Source organism: Lonchura striata, chromosome 1 (genome assembly GCF_046129695.1).
Source record: "Lonchura striata isolate bLonStr1 chromosome 1, bLonStr1.mat, whole genome shotgun sequence".
Classification (NCBI taxonomy): domain Eukaryota; kingdom Metazoa; phylum Chordata; class Aves; order Passeriformes; family Estrildidae; genus Lonchura; species Lonchura striata.
This window is the reverse complement of record NC_134603.1, coordinates 107,508,801-107,530,260: the sequence shown is the minus strand read 5'-3', so window position 1 is coordinate 107,530,260 and position 21,460 is coordinate 107,508,801. Positions and strand designations below refer to the sequence as shown.

The 21,460-nt window shown below is 38.5% G+C and overlaps 1 long non-coding RNA gene across 1 annotated transcript; it reads left to right on the top strand.

Annotated features, from left to right (window-relative positions):
* Positions 1-206: 206 nt before the first annotated feature.
* On the top strand, positions 207-19,562 carry LOC144248907 (uncharacterized). Its single transcript, XR_013342086.1, has 2 exons — positions 207-1,060; positions 18,036-19,562. It is a non-coding gene; the product is annotated as an uncharacterized LOC144248907 (long non-coding RNA).
* Positions 19,563-21,460: the final 1,898 nt, after the last annotated feature.

The window sequence follows — 21,460 nt, the reverse complement described above, 5'->3', positions numbered from 1 at the left end:
CCCCGCCCCGGCTCACGGCGGGCGGGGAAGCGGGGCTGCGGCTGCCCGCGCCGGCAGGGCCCGGCGGGGCAGGGCCCGGCGGGGCCGGGCCTCGGCCTGCGGCGGAGCCCGCCCGCCGTCAGCCGCTCGGCGGGGGAGGCCGGCCCGCCGCCATCCCCTTGGCAGCCGGGCCGGCCCTGCCCTGCCCTGCCCTGCCCGAGGGGTCGGTGCTCCGACCCTCCCCAGGTTAGTCCGGTGCCAGAAGAGCTGAAGGATGAGCTGAAAGACTTGGGAGTGACGATTGATGAAAAAGTCAACATGAGCCGGCAAGTGTACGCTCGCAAGCCAAAAAGTCAATTGAACTTGGGCTGCATCAAAAGCAGCTCTGGGGTCAGCAGGGCGAGGGAGGTAATTCTGCCCCTCTGCTCGTCTCTGGTTAGACCCCAGCTGGAACGCTGTGTGCAGTTCTGGTGTCCCCAACATAAGAAGAACATGCAGCTGTTGGAGTTAGCCAAAAGGAGGCCTCGAAGGTGATAAAAGGACTGGAACACCTCCCCCATGAACACAGGCTGAGAAAGCTGTGGCTGTTCAGTCTGGAGAAGAGAAGGTTGTGTGGCTGCAGCTTTCCAGTATCTGAAGAATCCTAGAGGGAAACTGGAGAGGAGCTCTTTGTCAGGAACTGTAGTGATAAGACACAGGGTAGTAGGTACAAATTCAACAAAGGGAATTTTAAGTTAGATATTTGGAAGAAGTTCTTTACTGTGTGGGTGGTGAGGTGCTGGAACAAGGGAATAAATTGTCCAGGGAGGTCGTGGATGCCCCAGCCCTGGCAGTGTTTAACTAAGTGTCCTTGCACACGGCAGGGGGTGTTGGGACTAGATGATCTTTAAGGTCCATTCCAAAACCTTAACATTCTGTGATTCCATGTGTTTCAGGATTACATCATTAGACATGATAAGACTTTCCTCCATCCATGGCTAAAGAGCTGCTTCTGTATTTATGAGAAAGACAGGTTTCCAAAGTGTCCTGGACAGTGAATGGCACCACACCAAGTCTGGGAGCACGAATGGATGGTACAGCTGTGAGTTAACAGTGTATCTTTGTCAAGCAAGTGTTAAACCAAACTGTGAAGCTTCTCTGAGCTCCTGATGTGAATAACATCAGGAATCATTGCCTCTAAGTGCATGAACATTGCCTTGAAAACTGATTAAATGTGGCTTTTGTAAGAGCTTAGAAATCTTCCTGTAATTGTAAGTTTCAGAGTAGTAACAAGACAACTTGAAAACAACACTGCAGAGAGAAGAAGAGGGTAGAAATTGAAAGAAATTTACATTGTTCAACTGTGAGTTGCTTGGAAGATGTGTGATGGTGTTTGGTCGGACTTATTGAGGGATACGGAGTTACATGAACCTGTTTGCAATCTGCAAACAAAGCAGAACTATCTACAGTAGATAACTTTAATGTATGATAATAAAACATAAACCTCCTAGCAAATTTGCATCACTTATATGTGGATTGGAAGTGGGGCAGTTATTTTTTTCTTTCTAAAAGCACGAAATTGATGATACAAAATCATACCAAAATTAGGACAGGTTTCAGAAAAGTAGTATTTTGGAGTCAGTTCTGTCTTATTTATTCCTGAAGACTGGAATTATATTGCTGGAGCAGTTGTTGTGAAGGAAAACAAAACAAGTTTTGTAAAAGATGTCATAAAAAGTACTTATCCTTTATACTATTATCAAGAGTTAAACCTGTGAAATTCAGTAGTTTCATGGGAAAGGAAAGAGAAATTGGGAAGCAATAGGAGGAAACAGAATATTTATTTTCTTTGCAAAATGCTTCACTTGCATTCTGGTTCTACTAGTTGTTCACCTTTTCTGAAAGTTGACCATCTCAAAGCTAATGGTCCTTAGTCATGTTTGTGCTGGAAAAATTATTTCCCTGTATAATAATGCCTTCCCATGGCCCAGCCTACTGAAGTGGACACAAGCGAAGTCACTGACAAAGCTCTTCCAATGAAACAGTGCTGACTAAGGTGCACTGTGTGAGGAACTGGTTTAATGTTCAGGGACACTGAACATTAAACCAGCAGGGACACTGTCTCAGTCAGCTGGGTGGCATCACGACGCTTATATTTTGCCTATGTAGGTATACTTTGCAAATACCATTCCTGGCCATGACTAAACTTCTGGTTTGCTGACATACATGAGTTGTAGTAGAGGAGAGCTTGTGTGAGTCAGCATCAGCATGGCTAGTTCTGCATGGTGTGTTAAACACTGGGACAGTGAGGGCAAACAAAATAGTTTGTGGGGGACAGGAACCAAATCCAAAGGAGGGTGGTCTGATCATGAAAAATAAGGACTGATTTTTCAGTCTTGGAAAGTTAGGTTTTGGTGCTGTATTTTACAGCAATTGTCTTTGCAAGAGGTAAAGGCATAGTTGTTTTAAAGCCTAAAACAAGGGGACAATAGAGCTAGCGATAGCAAGAAAAGTGAAAGAGAAATGTCAGGAAGGGAACAATCTAAGGGGAGAAGGAAGGCCTGAATTGGCATGGTCTTGCACTAAACTGTATTTTTTTTTTTTTTTAGCTTTTGTGATTAACTGCAGTATAAGCCTGAGATCTGACACTTTGGAGTGTTGAAATTTGTTTATCTTTTTCCTCAGGGCTGCATTATGATTTGTGCTCACTTTATAGAGACAAGGCATGGTTCTCTGATTTTATTCATGCTAGTGGTAGCTGAGTTAACACTCTGAAAAGGTAGGCCATAAAAAAAGCCGCACTAGACAATTCGGACATGGTGCATAACATGGCTCCTTCATACATCCATTCCAACAGCAGGGTAAGTGATCACAGAGAGAAAAGGGAACTGAATGCAGGGAATTGAATGCCAAAATACCTATTACCAAATTACTCATTGCAGGACAGCTCGTGCATTTTAAATGGTCCAATAGAATTTATGTACTTTGTGTAAAAGGAGAGAAACTTTCCCTAGAGACTGAGGCAGCCAGAATTTCAAGGACAGATTTAGTGAGAGAAATTCAGTCTTTTTTTTACTAAAATGAACTTATGGTGCTGCTGAGAGGGGCCTGTTTTCAAAATAACTTGCAGGTCTCACACTTGTTGCATCAGCAGTGAATCAGCATACACTAAGCAAGAAAATTATCATTACAATGTTTGCTGTCAGTTTAAGTAGGTAGCTCCCTCAGCAAAGAAGAAAAGCCTGAGTCATTCAAAGACACAGAGTTGCAGTGGCTGCTAGTTTATTACTACTGTCAGGAGTCTGGGCTGATTTGGAGGGATACTTTCCCTGCTAGTTACATGTGCAGTGATGATCTGAAAACAGTTATATCACCCCCTCGATACAGCCAGGGCAGGCTTGGTATAGGCAGAGTAGGTGACAACCAGATTTGGTAAAGGTTGCATGGCTGTATTAAACATCTCTTGCTTTTTCTAGCAGATTTGTTTTCCTTGGTGTTTTGGTAAAGAATGTTTGGCTAAGCTCCTAAGTGGTGGTTCCCCATTTAAATGCTTTATTCCTGGTTTTGAGTTAAGCCCAGTGTGCTCCGTAGCTCTGAGAGCCTTTGTTTTTGAGCTAGTGAGAGGCTGCAGGCATGTTTTTCCTCATTGTTTCTTCTTGGGAGGATTGCAAGCTAAGATACAGGAAATAAAAAACAGCATGTTTGGGAAAGGGATATATAGTTGTGTACAGTATGTGAGCATACTACCAATTTCTTCAGCTTTTTTGTTGAGTAGAAAATTTGAGTTTCAGGATATTCCATGATTGCTTGTAAATCAGTCTTGGGCTCAGTCTGTCATGCGCATTTGTATAAAGTACCAGAGAAGAGATATTGTCTGTGCTTCTATTCAGTGGAGCCCAAAAGAACATGTGAATGACAGATGATATTCCACTCCTTTGCTGCTTCTTGTGCTGTCAGCCTCTGTGGGAAGGTGAAGAACATTTTGTAGAGATCAAATTGTTCTTCACAAAGGCCAGTCTCTGCATGTGTCAGACAGGTAGTGCCAGGCTCCTACATTGAATAAAAAGGCAGCCTAGAAGCATTCACAAACATGGTAACCTTTGGTTAATCTGCCCCTTTTATGAGCACAGGTCAATGTTTTTATTGTCAAGCACTCTGGCTGTATCACCAGTAGGAACAATATGTGTATACAGATATGTGTATAGAGGGCACACAACCAGCTCTCCTCAAGCCTTCTGTTTTTTTCTCTTCTCTGACAGGTTGTCTGTCACCTGAATGATTGATTTTTTTAGAGGTTTGCAGCAGTCTAAATTCCAGCATTAGAGCAGAGAAGAGGAACAGAGAAAAGTTGAGTTAGAAGGAAGCTACAATCATATTTTACTCCATGAGCACTTTAGCCTAATCACTGCTAATAGTTCTGACCTCAAACTGGGATGTGGAGATATTATGCAGAATAGGATCACAAGAAGTGAAGCATCATTGCCCATCCAGAGCAAAGAATATTAATGTCTCTTTGGGTATGAGCAGAAGATGAGCAAATATTCACCTTTTTCTCAACTTGGAGATATTTAAATTCCAAAATGGAGAGTATTTATTCATACATCTAAAGTCACACATGTACTCTGGGAATTCATAATAGACAGATGGTGGTAGTGTTTTTGGTTGGTTGGTTGGGGTTTTGTTGTTTTGTTTTTTTCTTTGCAGTAATTTCTAGACTACAAGCTTTCAATCATAAGTGGTCTACTTCCACTAATGCCTCTGGTATCTATTGTGGCAAATAATGCACTGATCCACTGCCTTTTCTTTTTCCATTGGGCTGAAGGTTTCTCTTTTGCCTGAGAACCAACACTTAGCATTGGTTTAACTCATTAAAGCTCCTTCTTTGTAGGAGTTTTTACAGGCTGAAAGACAACCTTGGTTATGCTTCTCTTTTTTTCTTTTTAAAATTTTGAGTAGCAGCTAGTCTGCTGCTAATGTAACAGAACTGTGTTTCATTGATCTTTAGTAAAGCTAATATTTCTTTTGTTTGTTTTCTGTAGTTATTTGATATTTCGTGATGGTGAACAGGCAGCTGTTCACAGACACAGCATGTGTAATGAAAGAAATTGATGTGTATAAACATTTTTCATAGGGGAACACTGCTCTTTGGGTTTAACTTGTTTCTCACTATATTTTTACCTGAAGGAGGGATAACAAGGAAGAGCAGTGTCACAGGAGCAAGCCACAACTCAGCTTTTCACACTCAGCAGATTCAGAACAACAGTTTTTCCTTACTGCATTCTTCCTCAGGCTGAAACTTCAGACCTTCCAAGGCTCACTCTCCTTGGTTTGAGCCCACTGAGATGCTTCACAGGACACATTCTCTTGTAGGGTAGTTAGATTCTCTCTGATCAACATTGGGTCTAACCTCTGTACATGGAATTCCTAAAAGCAGGAAGGTCTAGTAAGGTACATGGCAGGAGATTTTTCATTTGACAAGCTTCTAATTTTTCATCTGACAAGCTTCTGTTTTTTCCTTCAGTGCCATGATACTTAAAAGTCTATGTGCTTAAACCTTATGGTTTAGGTCTTGTAGAAGTGTAAGAAAATAGCTGGAGGAAATATTTGTATGCTAACTTCTCCCTAGCTTGACAGGTAAACATAGTGAATTGTAATATAATAAATATGTGGGTACAAATTACAAGAGGGGAAATTTGAGTGAGGTATTAGGAAAAAGGTCTTTACTGTGAGGGTGGTGAGTTCCTGGAACAGATTGCCTAGGGAGGTTGTGGATGTCCCAAATCTGGCAGTGATCAAGGCCAGGCTGGGCAAGTCTTGGAGCAACCTGGTTTAGTGGAAAGTGTCCCTACCCATGGCAATGGAGTTGGGAGTAGGTGGTCTTTAAATTCCCTTCCAACCCCTTAACATTCTGTTTCTAAAACAATCCCTAAGAGAATGATTTTTAGTAATTTAATGTGTTATCTGTACATATCAGTGCATGGCATCAAAATAAGATTAATCTTTGCAGGAATGGTAAGAAGACAGGTGGTTTGTGTGGTCAGGAAATCAGATGATACCTGAAAAGCGGACTGAAATGTAGCCTTCGCCGCAGAAATCTCTGCAAGGTGCTGCTTTTGGTATTTGTGGTGTGGGTCTGTGGGTACCTATGACAGTGACAGGAGCTCCAGCACCTTCTGGGCATCTACAGGCTTTGAAGATTGCTCTTTCCATGAAAAGGCTCTTGCTGTGGGACTGACAGTGAGGCTCACGAGCAGACACATCAGCCAGTGCCAGAGGACACTGGTCCTTCACCTGGCATTGCAAAACTTGGCAGTGCTGCCCTTTACTGAACATGCAATGTGTTTCTCTAACACAGAGATTTCAGTCCTTTCCCTCTTTGCTCCCATGGCCTGGCTCTTCTCCCAGCTAGGGAGGTTACTATTTCTTGAGCCTTTACTTCTAGGGTTGTTTCCCTTTCAGTACCAATTCAGGACCTCTCAGGAATTGGAAACAAGCTGCTCCTTCATGCCTTCTGTTTCCTGCCTTTGCTTATGAACAGCTCTTTGCTGTTGAACAGCTCTTTGCTTATGAACAGCAAGAGCACTGCTGCTGCAGCTTCTTCCAACTTTGCCCGAATGCAGCTCTGCTGTCTCTAACTGGTGTCTTCAGCACAGGCCCTCCATTGCACTTACCAGTGCTGCTGGAATGTGAGGTTTGTTTGCACTAACTCAGGAGCTCACTGGAGGCATAGATACAGGCATAGGTATAGATGTGTGCTTGTGCGCCTGTATCTTTTCTTCCTGGTTGTTTCTAAGAGATCATTATGCTTGTTTTGTACCAGGAGTGGGCAGAGGCAGTAGCATTTTCTGCTGCTGTTTTCAATGTGAATAGTGGTGTTTTGCCTAAAAGAACAGTTTGTTCAGACAGACGCAAGTGTTTCCTCATTTCAGATAGGAATCCATCCGTCTTCAGTAGCCTACACCAACATCTCCAATGACACACTGGATGGTTTTCCCTTTTCCCCCACAGACCACTCAAGAAGAAAACCTTATGGGGGGAGACCAACAGTCCTTATGCATTCTAAGGGTGAACAAACTTGCTGGGTGATATGTTCTCAAAGCCACAATCTCTAGAGAATGCATTCTCTCTATAGAATACCGGATCCTTTACTTCAGTGATATTTATCTGAGATGTTTTAAACTGATCTACACAACTGAGCTTGGTTATTTGTTTTCCTTTAGTGTTGCAGGGAAAACCTGTTCAGTCCACATGGTTTAAAGCAAGTTGGGATCTGAGTGCTTTACTGATCTGTCAACAACATGAAATTAATTAGCAATCAGTGAAATGTTGCATTTGAGATCAACAGTAGTAATACAACAGGTAAACTCCCAAAATAGACATATACTCATGTTAATGAGCATCAGAAGATTTCTAAACCCCTTCTGTAACAAAAGCAGAAGAGATTTCTGAAGTGCTCCAAACCTTTCCATAGGAAAGATGTGGATTATGTAAAGCCCTGGTGAGAACTCATTTATATCCATGGTATAAATTCCTTTCTTTATATAGTCTGGATGTCCAGATGAATTTACAGGGATGCCTTGCAGCTGTACACAATGTGTGGCCTCCAAGGACAGGGATGGCCTCCTGATCACAGGGACTTGGTCTCTAGACTTTAAAGGTTCAGTAAAGTCAAAACCTTGAATTAATTTGGTATACTGAGCTAGTATAATCGCTGAATGTCCAAAAATAGTTTGTGTGATTCTTGCCTAGATCAGACAGATTTTAGTGATTTGCCTAATGAGAGCTGCCAAAATGCCTTAATGTTCCTATCTCAGAAGTCTGAGAGATACCTGATGAATTTTTATAGCTTGGAGACCCGTTCTGCTGGCTAATAGCAACTACCTTCACATTATTGCAAGAAAAAGGTGGTAGACTTTAACTCAATACAGCAAGTAATCAGTTTTACTCTAATTCTCTTGTGTTTTTTCAGAGTGAAGTACATAAAACCCAGATAGTAACCAATGATGTACATTTTTTTCTTAAAACAGTAAATTACAAGTCAATTATGAAGGAATTAAAATTGCTGTTGTAAAATAAACCAAGTACATTGTGTTGTGTATGACTGATGCTCTTAGTTATTTGTCATTATGTCTGCTTTTTTAATTCAACAATATACAGAGGATTTTGAGCATATCATTGCAAAATTATCCCACTTTGCTGGATAATAAATGCTCTTATCTCTTTGCTAGACAAAATACTACATAAAATGAATAATAGTAGTATTAGTATGGGAAAAACCTAGTGCTCCAAAAAGCCATTGTAAATACACTTGAGCAATAATTACAGGCAACAATGCCTCCACTCCTTGAAATTTATCATAGAAATTGTGATAGCGCTAAACTTTATTAAAATCTGGGACAGTTTAGGATGCCATCTACTTAGAGAAATTACCAAAACACATTTACCCCCATTAAAAATAAAGACACAAAAATAGCCCCAAAAGCTGAAAATGTGCTCTTTTTTCTCTGTTTTTGTATTTTGGTTTCTAGAAACAAGCAATTCTTAATAATAATAATGATGATGATGATGATGATAACAATAATAATTATTATTATTACTTCACCTATCTTTATGAGCTTCATGCACTTCAGTTATTCAATATAGCAAGATAACAAAACAAAATGTTTTGTCAAGAGCTACATGTAGTTACAAACGTGTTTGCGATCAGATGCTGTATCCCAGGTAGGTGTTATGTCACTACACATACTCCTTGGCACTATGGAGATCAGTTTTTAACTCCTGTCAGCTTTATTTTTTCTGCTGAAGACACAAAATAGCATAAATGTTGACCTCTTAACACAGGTTTGGCAATATGCTTGGGAAGGATTACTTATCTTTAAAATCATGGCAATTTTGTTACATCAGAGTATGAGACTGATGGTCAAAAAGTACACTACCCCCACCTCTGCACCAGTTAAGGCTATCAGTCAGGGTCATGCTATGTCAGTAAGGAAAATAATGGTAAATAATACAAGTGATTCCCAAGGCAACTAATCCCTGGGGGACAACATATGAAAACATTTGGAAATTATTCTAATGACATTAGAGTTAGTAAATCATGCAGGTGCTTTGTACACCTTCACAGTACACACTGTGTGTGGCCAATTCACAAGCTGTAGAGTTATAGGCTGAACACAGACCAGGTGCTAGACTGCAGACATCTTATTTTTCCTCTGTTCTTACCAATAAATAGGATACTGATTATTCTTTTTGTTTCCATTCTGTGTAAGATGACTTGATAAGCTGAGACTAATAATTGCCAAGATGCTGTAGACAACACACGCTGGGCTTGCTGCTCAGGGTTTTGGGTTTTTTTTGTATTTGCCCTGTTCAGGAAATGTGTCCAGTGGATTTTCTGAGAATATTTACCATGCTTTAGAACACATAAGTGAATAAAATGTTAAGTGTGAATTAGTTTTCCATGTGAATAATTTTGGTTTTGCCAAATATTTAACATCAATGTTGTTGGTCAGTGTCTGGTAGCAGCTCCACCACAAAGCTTCTATGTACTCAAGCAGGGCAGCTGGTGTAAACATGCTTGAGATACTAAATATCAATCCCTTTTGACACAAAGGTAAACAACTTTACATTTAATTTGAAATATACTGAATACCAATTGCTTAATATTGGAAAAGCAACTAAGATTTATTTCAGTAGCAGAAGACTACCATTGCCAGTAGGCTACACCCTGTTACAGAAATCTCCAGGAAAGCTATTTCTGTCCAAATGAAGGAAGTACACACAGAGAGATTTTAAAATGTGAATCTACATTTTTGCACCTTATTTTACTGAAGTATAGTTAGTTATTGATCTGGTTTTCAAAATATTCAGAAACTAGCACTTAGCAGAACTATTAGTTAATATTTGTTAAACTGATCTCTAGTGAGCCAAAATTTTTCATAGTGACTCAATCACTATCATTAAAGCTTCCATTACTTTAGAACTGTGATCTGTTCTCAGTTTACTTCTGATTAAACAAACTGATTAAAAAAGTAAAATTATCCTAACTTTTAATAAAGTGATTAATATATCAGTTTTAATTTTTTTGAAAGAAATACTGATCTCCCATATAAAGATCATGTGAAGTGTTTCTTATTTTGTAATGACCTCTAATTTTTTATGGATTTAAGGAGCTCTATGAAAGTATTATTACTGTAAGTGTCTTATATTAACCTAATTCCTTCTTGTTAAGATTTTGAGAATTTAGTTAAAGGTAGGAATTACAGACTTCTACAGATATTGCTCAATTTATTTTGGCAGACATCTTTACAAAGCATTACAAATTACTTAGAGACACTAGTCCTGGCTGCTTCACATTGCTGAGGCTGGTCAGAAGGCTTGTGTCATCTTCTTCAAGGACATATGGTGGCTGTTGTTTTTGTTTGCTGTCCCTGACATTTCTACCTTCCAAAATGCCAGGCATCAACAATCAGTCTCATTAAATTCTTGCTAAATAAAAGTTGTAAATGCAGCAATGGGAGGTGATGATGTGTAGGTGCTGAACTCTGGCTCCAGCACAAAGCACAATCCCTGTGTGCCATTAGACAGTGAGAATCTGCATATGTGTGGGGACATGTGGTGAAGAAACAGGACTCCCACCCTCTCTGTTGCTCCCATGTGCTGGTTATTAGGCTATTTTCATCAAAGAGGTCATTAATGGACCAGTGTTACTCTATTGAAAATTAGTGGTGCCCAGAGTAGATGGTGCCTATGCTTCCAAAGACAGTGGATTGGTTGAGGGGGAGGAGGAGGAAAGGAATCTTTCAATAATGGTATCTTAACAGGCATGGTTTCTATTTCTGTGTAACTGGAGGGGTTTGAAATGTCCCACTTTTAAGCTGGAAGTATATTGTATAGCACAGAACAACTCTGCAGAGCTGGATTAGTTATATTGCCTCATATTTGCGCAGCCAAACTGCATATAGATTGACTTTTAGAAGTGCTGAGGAAATTGAAGTTTCAATGCCTGCTGTTGGTATTCAGCACTGAAGGAACTTTATAGAAGTGCCTAACAGTTATGGCTCCAGGTTTGAAAATGTGATCCTTTATAAAAAAGCACAGAAACTTAGCAAGATTATTCTTCAATGACTTCATGAGCATAGTCCTTGGTGGCAGTGTGCTCCATATAGCTGATGTGCCTTTTTGGCTCTGAGCATTGCTAGTGGAAAGTGCAAAATTCTATGAAGCAAGTTTTTATAGCAGCTCATGATGGATTGAAAAGACTTGATTTCACTTAGGGATGTGAGCCAGAGAAAAAGTGATCAGTGAAAGAGTTGAATTCATAGTGCTAGTTGCAGGTGCAGTCTGAATTTCTGCAGTATACATATAAAATACCAGAAGTATTTTCAGAAATATTGCCTAACAGAAAGCAATCAGCTGATCTGATTGAAGCCATCAACATACCAGAATAAACCAACAGCAGGAACACCAGAGCAACTAAAAACGCATGTTAACTTTGCTGTTTAACTTATAAGATCCTGAAAAGAGAGAATCTAAGAATCTTTCAGTGATAATTTTGTGCAATTCTCTTCAAAGTGCATCCATGTTGTAGGGAGGCACTATTTTTGTAAGAAACTGCAAGAGACACTGAAATTCTAAGATCCTGTTTTTCATACCTAAAGATGAAGGCAAGTACACAGGGAAATTTCCCAAAGCACACAGGATCCAAGCCCCTCATGCATTAAAGAGAAGTTAGACATGGACATGGTGTTAAAAATACTACCTGAATTGTGATTTGCAAATTGAAATAGATAAATTCCTTTTCAAAGGCCTGCAGGAACTGATTCCCTCTCATTTCTTTCTTTACTAGCTCTACAGAATTTGCTCTGGGAAAAAAAATAGAGAAACCTTCAGTACTTAAAACATTTTAAAAAATATGATGAATCAGAGGAAAAATGCATTGCAACCATTGGTGAGTGATGTACTGGTAGATGGAGGCAACACAGAGAATGGATTATATTGAAGTAACACAGAACTGTCCCTTTGCCTGAATGCTCCCAGTTTGACAGAGATGGGCAGGGAGCTGGTATTTAACACCACAGGCCTTTCAGTACCTCATACAGCACCAGGAACTGTTCACTACCTCTGTGTTTAAATGTTGATCAAATATTTATCAACTTAACCACCACAACCTGTGCAGTGATTACTACATGCAGGAATGTATTTCAGCAAGGACTCAGGTACTTTGTGAATTGAGGTTGTTCTCCATTCTATAGCTGTCAATGAAGTGGGCAAGTGTTCTAACCTCTGTTCTAACCAGTGATTGCTAAGAGTTTTAGGAAAACAAGTACCAGTGAAAGCTGGTGTATGTGCAGTAGAGACAGGAACCTTACCTTCATGCTGCTAAAATAATAAAAACCCCACTGACCCTGCCCAACAATGAAGGTTCTCAAGCCTTGTTCTAGCTCTGTGAAATGGTTTCAAAGCCAGGAATAGGAAGGACAATTCCTCACCAGAACAGGACAGATATTGTTGGCTGTGAAACCACCCCCATTTTTTATTTTCATGGGCAATTCTGAGCCTTCTTCATTGGCTATGAGCTCTGTCTCTCATGCTGGGTCTAGCACAGTCAGACAAGAAAACAGTGGCATCTGGACCTGCCCAGGGAAACAAAATGCCCAGAGAAATAAATATGCCTGGGGAAGAAATTTGTTTGAAACAGAAGAAGATGAAAAATTATAATATTATCTCAGAAAAATACTGTTTCTGCATTAATATTATATTAAATATTAAAATTTAAACTATATAGTAATATTATTGCATTAATACTTATTAATGTCAAGTTTCTGCATTTTTAAAGACATATTTAAAAGTTATTCAATTATTGTTGCACAGTAATCACAGAATCTGCTGCAATGGCTTTATAATATTGTAACCTTCTTATGTACTGAACAATGAGGATTTTAGTTATGTAAAGCTAAGGAGTCCCAAAGCCATTACTGATAAACTGTGTAGTAATCATGACTTTTTAAATAAGGGTTTTCCTTCTTAGTAACTTTCTCAGTCTTTGCATCTCTATCATTAAAAAACAATGTAAGTCACTACAAATATTTTCTTTTTCCCTTCTTTCTATATTTTTTATCCTTTTTCACAAATCTTTCTACTTCATGATCTCATTTTTTTTTTTTTACCATTTAAATCCTAAATGTTTTAATAGGGTATATAGCATTTTCTATCAAAAAGCAAAGCAAAGCAAACAACAAAGCTAGTTCTGGACATTTATCCTTGATTTTATGGATTTTTTTCATTTCTGAACTTTTCTTCTTTGGTATTTTGTTGCTCTTATGAAATTTGAAATTAACCTTTTGCATTTCACTCATTCATATTTATCTTTTCCAGTTATCAGTGTCTTTCTTTTTACTGCCTCTTTAGTCTTCCAAACTTAACTCTATCTTCTGTCTGGTTTACCTTTGAGAATCATGAATGATAACACTCAGAACACAACAGAAAATATTCACGTTGACTTCAAAAATGGAAAGACAATCCTTGGAACATGAAAAAGAGAAGATATCATTGGTGTGGAGGATAGGCTCAGGGGACAGTTTCAATTGATCAAAAGGTCCTTGATCTTGGAGAACCACAAACAGAAGATTAGCAATATACAAATTTAATGGATGTGCTTATTAATGCCTTTGGTGAATCAGGTTAGTAACCATAGCTCTGTTTTACAATTAAACACAGACAAGAAATATCCTATTCCTGGTCCTAAACTTGATATTCATCTAGGCTTTATATGCTTTTATAAGATTTCTCAAGGGCGAATTTTATCAAAACAGAGAACAAGGTTTACAAAGATGAATTTCTAATTGTGCTGAGATGTATCTCAATTTAGTAACCTAAAAGAAAAACAGCAGCCTGATTATCAGAATTATTGAGTACCCACAGTTTTTTTATAGCTTATATGCAGCAACTAAACTCAGTGTCTCTGGCAAATAGACCAACTTTATTAGAGTATCTAAAGTCAGGCCACTGGTTTTGGAATATTTATTTGCAGGAGGTTGGTACAAGTTGCATAGAAAACCCGGGAGAGCTGTCATTCAGATCTCGGGTTTCCAGATGTCAACTCTGTTCATTAATCATGGGTCATCCTTGGGTTTTTTAAATATGCATAGTGCAATGGTACTGTGGGTAGTCTTACGAAATACAAACAGGCAAATAATTTTGTATATGGCATGCCCAAGTTTTCATAGGGTGTCTCTGTCATAAGCTCTGTTTCATCTTGCATTCCTGCAGACGTATCATTACAGAAGCTAAAGTAACATACCTGGCAGAGACCTATAAGGATGTGGCTGGGTCTGTTTACATGTTAGCTCCATATCATCTGAAAGCTGGATTAAGTCCATGCATACACAATAACCTGTTTTGGCAGTACCTATGGATGGCATCAATAACACCTTCAAATTCCTTCCCAGATCTCAAAAACACAGTGAAGAGACCATGATTATTTATGAAAGACATAAGTGAGATCTGGAGAAGTGGGGTGGTTAGTTTGTGCTGCAGCCAAAAGCAGATGCTGAACCTGCTTGCTGTCCTGCTGCTGGGCAGGTTGGCAATGGTGCCTGATCCCAGCAGGATGGCTGCCTAGATAAGGGTAAGTGGCAGCAGCAGGAAAGGGGCCAGTATGGAAGCAGAAAAGCTCAGTTAGGACTCACCTGCCTTTGATGTTGCCTTTCTGGGGTTCAGCAGGGACCTTTGTGAAGCCTATATAACGAAAAGGACGGAGAGAGGCAGCAGAGGTTGTATTCTTGCTGTTCAACAATTACATGTTCACTAGGCCATAGCAGTTGTGGAGTGGAAAGGAGGAGCAGACCCAACCTGAGCTGATTAAGCTGTTCAGGAGCATTGAGACTGCAGGAGGTGAGACTGAAAAAAAGACTAACCTGTCAAAATAGCATCCTCTCAATGTTATCTGACTTTCTAATCAGATTTGCTGTGGAACAGCAAGAACACATTCACTGCTTGGGGTTACCTTAAATCAATTAAAATAATGCTTAGAAAATACTACAAAAGATGCTTAAAGAAATTAAATTATTCACCTGCAAGATTCTTGTCTGATTTTATCTTTCACAGTGATTTCTGCATTATGATTTAGAAATGGAAAATTATGGATGTGCTGTGATTTAGAAGTGGAAAATTATTAGCATAAATTATATATGATCCACCAGCTGTGAGGATAAAACTGATGGCTGTTCTGGGGTGCTTGTTTTTATTAGCAGGAGTATTTTGTAATAACTCAAGCATTCTAAGCAGGGCAGATACTGGGGATGCTATCATACCCAGGTAATGTGGGACAGACTATGACTATGATCTGATTGCCACTCTTAGCCTTGGTTTAGGCCATGATTTAGATGTTGCGGCTTTGGTTTTGCTCCCCTCGCCTCTGGAATGGTGTAAATAGAAATAAAATTAATCTTATAAATCCAAATAAAAGCTAACATAGAAATACCAAGGTCCTAAAGATATTTTATATATAGATATATGTATCTATATGTACATTTAATACAATCTTTCATGAACATTTTTGTCCCCACAAAGACATGCTCCAGGCCACAGCTGACTTCTTCAAGAAGAAGATTGGTTTGTTCTTGGCTGTTTCTACATAGATGTCAACATTTCAATAAGCTCATGTTTAAAAGATTTGCAGATCAACTTTTTTCTTCCCCCTTGCCCTTTCCTCCCCTGCCCAGCTGCTGCTTTTGCTTCACAGATGGCATGTGTGTTGGAAATGGGAAGTAAAATGACCATTTTAAAGACATGAAACAACCCAAATACTAGACTGCCTTCAAGCCTCTGTGCCCCACATCGACAATGTCTTGATCTGGCTACATGACAGCTTTTTCAGCTGCTTGGTGTTTCTAGACTAAGTCTGGCTAAGGAGAAGAGATTGCACTGTCACCCATGGTGAATGGTGAGCCATGACAAAGCTCCTCATTGAAAGAGCTCAAGGAGAGGGAAGATATTCCAAATTTTTTTGAAAAATGGTTCTCATTCTTGTGGTTTTGCTATATCTAACACTGACCTTTTCAGTTTCCCAATTCTAATGGCATATGTTGTAACCCTCTATGAATCTGATCCTAAGGAAGAACACAAAAGGAAAATAAACTCATAAAACAGAAAACAAATTAATGCCTAAACAGTTTAAATAAATGCCATGTTAAAATAAACAATTTCAGGTATCATTCTCATGGAAAAGCTTTTAAAGAGTTCAATGAAACTGTAACAGTGTTATCTCACTAAGTAATAATTCAGTTCATTTCTTCTTAGTATAGCAAATCTTTTGAACATAAGCATGTCTCTTCATACTTCTAAGGAAAGATTAATAAAACTTAAAAGGAGAAAAAATTACCCGCACCCTACACAGGTCTCAAGCTCTCAAATTTAAAAAAAAAACCCTAATTTTTTATCTTTATTGCACAAAGACTTTGAAACACATTTGCCTAGCAAATAACATAGTTAATTCATCCAGTCAGTTGCACAAGTCAGGTAAGTTCAGTCTGTTATATGATGAGTGCACCAGAAGGTATTAACAAAAATGAACCCTCCCCAGTTAGAGTACAATGAAAGCTCTTGATGATCACACTTTGTATTGCAGAGTCTTAATTTTCTTAATTTTGTTTCAAGGTGCTCTAGGAGTTTCTATGTGCATATTTTATTTGCATTTAGGAACAGACACATTTTAATTTTTTTCTCAGTTAATTTGTTCAAGAATTACTGCTCTTTATATAAGTACCCATACATTTATTAATTTAAAAAACTGCAAAAAACTTTATATATTGTCTTTACTGTTAGCAAATACTTTGTATTGTATTTTGAGATCTTAAAGGTGCCAACCTGTTATCCTTAGTATTATTATTTTAATTTAATCTGGAGATTATTAGCTGTTGACTTCCACATCTTAAACCAGGTGGGCATGCTCCATGATGCACAACTGAGTACTGGAAATCTTCTTTCTTTGTGTTACTTCCAGATATTGACACAGGAAGGGAAGATACAAAAAATATTCTGGTGAAAATAATAGGTTAAAAGTCTTCCTATTGACATGGAGATGGGAATGAATCAAAGTCATTGCCTTTAAAATGATGTCAGAAAGTGTAGCTGGCTAAAAAACCATGAGCCAGTGCTCTGTGAAAGCAGAACAATTTGGGGAGGAATATTTTCACGTCTCTATACTTCATATTTGGTTGTAATTTAATTCAATTTCATCATTTAACAAATGCTAGGAAATAGAAGTAATGCCCTCAGGTATGTGTCTAGCCAGCCCCTGGACTAAGAAGATACTGGCTGCTCCTGTGTCTAAGACCAGCTCCATGTTTATCCTTTCACTGTCTCCTCCTGACTTCTGACTGGAGACCTGTCCCCTACAACTGTTAGGCACCTATAAATGGTCTTATTTGCCCCATAAATTCAGGTTACTCCCTATCTTGGAAGATAAGATGTGGGCTTTTTGCTCTCATTTATCCAGAACAGGTATAGGTGAAAGGTGAAAAAAAAAAGCAATTTTCATAGTGCTCCCAACACAAGGATTGCTTCTTAGGATACTGTGTAAAATAAAACCAAATTAGCAGCAATGTTGATAAAATAAATCTTAATGTTATGTATAGGACAGTATTTTCAATTCCAGGTGCAGGGAAAGACTATCATATTTTTCAGACAGAGACATGGGTGTCAGTATATGTGCAGTTATCAGCTAATAATTTTTCAAAGTATTTTTCAGTGTGCCATGAAAGAATAGAAGATGAATAGAAAGATGATCAGCAGTGAAAGGCAAACATGGGCTGACTTTCAGCTGTTTCTTGTAATAGTAACTGTTGGTCAGATGCAAGTAATATATCTGTATTTTGCACATTCCACAGAGACAATGATACTTTTGATTTAATTCTCTCAGAGCATAATCTCCATTCTGATCTGACCAGTGTCCCTAAATGCAATTTAAGTAAATACATATCATAAAGATTTTTTGTTAAAGTTATGTATGTATGTGTAGTGAATATACTTACCACATGTATGTATTTATTTCTTTATTTATTCATTTATTGCAGGGGCTATTCTGGAAGTATGTTATTATATCTCTTCTTCTGAGAGAGGAAGAATAATGAAGCCTTTCATCTTCTTGGGCAAATTCTTTGGTCTGGCAACAGGTAGCAAGAACTTCTGCTCACCCTGCAAGTACTCTACAAATACTTGCAAGTACAGCAAAATCTTGCCTTCAGAATGAAGTAGCATCAGTGCCAGGTGTTTTCAGGCCATTCTGTGCTGCAGAGGACAAGAAGAAAATGCAACCCATGGGCCATTCTGCAACCCTCTTCCACTTTTCCTGGCTTTTTTGACACAAGCTAGAGCATATACCTATGCTCTATAAAACATGTACCCTGTTTGCAAAATCCATCATGGTCTCTTTTTGGTTACTGTTGCTTGGAAGAAATAAACATTTTTCCCAAACCCACAGGAAGATTCTCCATGAGGAATCCAGGGCTAGGTGAGAAATCAGAGGCATTTTGCTGATGTCTCTTTTTTTATTGACAACTCATTGTCACTTAATCATTCATGCTACATTTGACTACCTTAGCACAGGACCACGCTAAACACAAGGCTGGCTGTGTGATTGAGAAACAGATTGGATTAGCAGCAGTGTCATTTGGTTTAAATGAAGCAATAGGACTGATGCAAAGTATTAGCTTAAGATAATACCAGCAGTTCTAGAAACAAAACTTGTGCTAAGAAAACTGAAAATCTGGGAATAATATTTTTAAAGTGGGCAAGACTTGCCAGCATTGTATCTTCTGGCAGAGCAAAACTGGCTTTGAGGGAATATTTCAGGCTCCAGAGCACTGTCCTACAAAGTATTTTTTTCATCACTGATTAGTATGGTACATTGCTTTTGTTTATGAGATCTTCTGCTTATAAATATTTGAATGAAATAGTCCATTCTGTATCCAATTCTTGTGTACATGTATTTTAGTATATGCAATGCCTAAATCTCATGCACATGTACACACACACATATGTTCTATGCACATATGAGGACAGGCACAAGCTCACATTATATACACATAGAATCACAGATGGTTTGGGTTGGAAGGAACCTTAAAGGTCATCTAGTTCTAACCCCCGTGCCATGAGCAGGAACTTCTACTAGACAGGTTGCTCAAATCCCCATCTGATCTGTACTTCTGATGGTTTTTCAGCCTGAATATGTTGCTGAGGAACACCATGGTGTTACAGTATAAGTGGCTGTATAACTTAACAACAGAAGCCAAGCTGATGAGAGAATGTCATGGGTCACAGCTTGGGCATTGATGGAGATTAAGCATGTCATAGATTATCTCAAAGTCGTACAAGAGCCAGGAGTGCCTGCTGTGGAAACTACAACCCTTCCATAAAAATGTGGCACTACCACTTGTTTGCTTCCAGGAGTTCTTTATCAACAGCCCTGGTCTAATGTACTTATCAAGACTACCACACATTAGAAAAATAGCCATCAGACCATAGCTGAACTACCATGGTATTTGCCCAGAGGGTTCTCTCATGCATCGTATACAAAGTTTAAATAAAGGTCTAAGAGAGGATGCACATTGTTCACAACCTTTTCTGAAATTTCTGCTAGCTGTTTGAAAAGTGACAACAGCCTGATTACTTCTACACCAGCCCATCTTTCTAACCCCAAAGGCACAATTTGCATGAGTTATTGTTACAGAATAGACTTGAAAATAAGCATTCCCAGGCAGCTGATATAATTGGGACGATATAATTGGGACAAAATATCCTTGCCGTTCCTGAAATGCAGAAGGCAAGTTACTGTCTGCTTTAGATCTTGTCTTCAAAATCTTGTATTTCCCTTTCATTTGCAACCCATTCCCACCAGAAAGTACTGAGGGGATGAACTTTATGCAAAAGTTGACTTTCTGTCATGACAGTGCATGTGGTTCCTGTACTTTCCCTAAAGTTGATCCATCCAGAACAAAGAAGCACTTGATTTCTCAGAAAGACCGGTCCAGTAAAAGAAGGCATGTTTGGCAGAAACATGATGAAAAAAACTGAATCTGTGAATTTCGAGATGTTTCTAATTCGGTCAACTATCAAAGAAACATTAAAATACAGTAAGTGTATCTATAAATAATGCAACATAATGTAACACAACATAGCATAGCAGAATCCAGAGTATGTATTATATTAATACTATATAATATGTAATGTAATATGTGGTATACAATATGCTCTATATCATACATATCTTCTATTATATACTATAGATATGTGAGTGTGTATATGTAATATGGATAGATATACATATTTAATGACAGAATCAGTCTTGATTAACACAGTGGACCTATCACTCCTGCCCACATCCCTCTTTTCCTGGCAGTGCTTCTACATTTTCATAATGAGTGCCCAGAGCTTTTGGTGCTATAAGTGTAAATTTAGCTATGTATTTGTAATATATTGCAGGAAAATTTCTAATACTTTCAGTAATATTAAAAAAATATACTTCTAAATGAACTTTTATGCTAATCTTACATGTCTGTATTAGCAGTATAACTAGAAAATAAACCCCATCATGGAGTCACTTAAAAATATTCAGGGATTATCAGGTATGAAAGCTAAATAAGATATTTTTTCTTCAGCTTATTAGCTGTTCATCTACAGTTTATGGTACTTGCTTTTAATGGTTTTAATGCCTTTTTTTTTTTTAAATCCTACTTCTAGCACTTAACCTCCATCCTGTAAATTGTCTTAATTCTTCAAGGGCAGAGGAGAAGTCTTTTAAATGTAAGACAAGCATGGCACCTTTAAAAGTCAAACTGCAGGAGAAATAATGGAATTTAGCAGGAGCTGCAGTTTCTAAATTATTGTTTGGTAAATCATAAAAAACCCCATGACAGCTTCTCACTTCTTTCTTTGACTGCATCCACATAGCACACAAAATATTTAGTTCATGAGATGGCAACAATATCTTGTGATCTTTGTAGAAATACAGTCTAAACTTACATAGTTGGAAATAATTTACAGACTTTGGAAAATGGGCATTGCAGAATAACTATGTTATAGATTAAAAAATATAGTAAAAGTATCTGTGCAGATGCAGGCTTTTAGTTTAATCTCAAATCCCTCTCACTTTTCTATATGTTCCCTGAGTCCCAGGTCAGCTAACCAGGTCACCACCCAGGTCAGTGGTGATGCTACCTGTAATGCAACCTGTAAATTCAGGATGACTGTAAAGCTTTGATACACTCTAAAATTATTAAATTATCATAGTTATGAAATTATTACAATGGTTTTGTGGAGGCTGGTGCATATTTACCTTCTGCATGTGTAAGAATGTGTTTTTACTAACTCTCAGTCCTGTATACTTAGGCAAGGACGCTGAACCCTGACTGCATTCTTATCATGCTTTTTGTTCTTAATAGCCACGCTCCAGACCAAAATAAGCCCTCAGCTACACCCAAACACCTTTGCTCTCTGTGTT